The following is a 2782-nucleotide window of genomic DNA, read 5'->3' as shown; positions in this document are numbered from 1 at the left end:
CCTGCGGTTTAGTGCTCATGGGAATCACTTTTGGGATTTGATCCAACAACCATTAGGTTACCAGTCAACCACCCATTTTCACAGTTGAATCAAAGCCGAAGATTTCTCTTAACGTTTTATTTTTTAAATAGTTGAATACAGGTTCAGTATCATCGATGGCATGTAGAGTTTGGCTTTTCATTATTTGTGTTTTCTCTTCACATTTTATTCATTGAATGCAGGTTCAGCCCCTGTATCCTGCGGTTTAGTGCTCATGGGAATCACTTCTGGGATTTGAACCTGCAACCTTTAGTTTACCAGTCAACCACTTTACTCATTTCCATTGTTGAAGCCGAGCTGAAGTTTGCCACCATAGCATGAAGATTTTGGATTTTTTTTTTAGAGTTTGGAATAGTGCTCAAGGGAATCACTTCTGGGATTTGAACCTACACCCTTTAAGTTACAAGCTAAGCACTTTACCCCTAGTTTTTATTCTTATGGTTTACTACAGGCATCAGAGCCTGTAACCTGCGGTTTAGTGCTCATGGGAATCACTTTTGGGATTTGATCCAACAACCATTAGGTTACCAGTCAACCACCCATTTCCACTGTTTAATCAAAGCTTAAGTTTCCTTTTGCATCATCGCATGCAAAAGGATGACATGGCATGTAGAGTTTGTATTTTCATTATTTGTGTTTTCTCTTCACATATTATTCTTAAATAATTGAATACAGGTTCAGCCCCTGTATCCTGCAGTTTAGTGGTCATGGGAATCACTTCTGGGACTTTGGTTTGCAAGAAAACCCTTTAATTGTGGATTGAGTCACCATGCACATGTCTGGACTTAAACAAGATGTCAGGAGGAAATTACATCTCTAAATTGTCCAGCAGAAGTGTCCATTTCAGATGAAGGAGTCAATTCTTCTCCAGGATTGATGGTTTGGACAAAGGCGACTCTTATAGTGCTGAACTTTTGACAGCTATGTTTCGCTTCTCCAGAGGCTTGGTGTCTGCATTGCAGTGGGTGAATTCCTCGAATTTCTGCGTGTTTGCTGGACTGATGTTCCTCTGTAAGTGTGTCTTTGTTCAAGCCCTCCCATGGAGTGCCCTCCTCAACCCCAGACCCTTGCCCTGCAATGCTTCTAAAACTATTCACCTCCGTCCCCCTCATGAATGACGCGTCTTTGCGCTTTTGATGGATGAGGGTCTCTCATAAGAGTGGTTTGCAAAGCAGGGATGGGTCGTGTCATTATGCATCACATCTCTGTGGTAGATGCTCAGGGAATGTGTCATTCTGGACCGGCTACTTATGTAGGCGACCGCCGTGTTGAACTCTGATGGACCAGCAGGAAATCGGAGATCGTTTGCAAACGTAGAGCGTGTTTGTTGACGTGGGCATTTGGGGAATCCTTGCAATTCACCATGACGTGATTCGAGAAGTCTCGGGCTACCAGAAACTGACCAACTCCAGCCCGTGGAGACGTGGAGAATCTCACTGGACTTGGAAATGGATTCTTATTTAAACGTCTGCGGTCTCTGGACTGGAACACTATTAGAGAATGGAGAACATTAACACTCAGATAATTAATTCTTCTTTCTTCTTTTAATTTCAGAAAAGACATTTTAATTCTGAGTGACTATCAAATTATCCAAGTGTAAGATATGTTTTTGAGACGAGGTTCAATGGTGCGGCCCACTCACTTTCCAGCTCCTTGGGTGTTTATTAAAAATTGCCACTCCTCTCTGCATTATTCAAGAAATAATTTGCTCAAAAATGAAATTCTTTCAGCAATTACTCTCCTTAAGTTATTTATTGTTATTTTTAGAGATGATTTTTGCATGCAACAGTTTACTCTCCAGCTACAAAAAGAACAAAAAAGCATCATTACAGTAACTCAGTGCAACACTTTTAAAAGTGTGACTGCTTCTGAGATTTGAGAGGAAAATAATGAGTGAAAAGAAATCAAATTTGGGTCTGATCGTCAGCAATTATATAACTTTGTGAGACTTGCGTAACACCTACGATGTATGGACTAATAATATGGTGCTTTTCTGCAGCCTGACTGCCTGTTGTTTTATAGACACAAAAAAAAGAGCTGCATGAAGATTCTTCGCAAATTCTACTTTTGTGTTCCACATAAAAATAAAAAACAACTGTTTCAAAGAGAGCAAGAAAACACGAAGCCAAAGTTCTGTTGGTGTCGCATGTTGCAAAACTCCTCGGTTCAACGCTTTTGGCCGCGTTGCAAGTTTTGCAATCGTTTATTGCGGGTTTTCTTTTCCGTTTATCCTAGTCATTTATAAAATGTTTTTGTGGCTCCGTTTTAATTTTCCCGTGTCTGGCAAATAATGAGTGAAAAGAAATCAAATTTGGGTCTGATCGTCAGCAATTATATAACTTTGTGAGACTTGCGTAACACCTACGATGTATGGACTAATAATATGGTGCTTTTCTGCAGCCTGACTGCCTGTTGTTTTATAGACACAAAAAAAAGAGCTGCATGAAGATTCTTCGCAAATTCTACTTTTGTGTTCCACATAAAAATAAAAAACAACTGTTTCAAAGAGAGCAAGAAAACACGAAGCCAAAGTTCTGTTGGTGTCGCATGTTGCAAAACTCCTCGGTTCAACGCTTTTGGCCGCGTTGCAAGTTTTGCAATCGTTTATTGCGGGTTTTCTTTTCCGTTTATCCTAGTCATTTATAAAAAAATTTTGTGGCTCCGTTTTAATTTTCCCGTGTCTGGTTGCATAGCTTTCCATTAACGTGCGGTAATTCGTAAATATGAACGTGTGTCTGGTGAC

Source organism: Sinocyclocheilus grahami, unplaced genomic scaffold, assembly GCF_001515645.1.
Source record: "Sinocyclocheilus grahami isolate Dianchi unplaced genomic scaffold, SAMN03320097.WGS_v1.1 scaffold647.1, whole genome shotgun sequence".
NCBI lineage: Eukaryota > Metazoa > Chordata > Actinopteri > Cypriniformes > Cyprinidae > Sinocyclocheilus > Sinocyclocheilus grahami.
The sequence above is the reverse complement of the archived record's forward strand: the minus strand, read 5'-3'. Positions refer to the sequence as shown.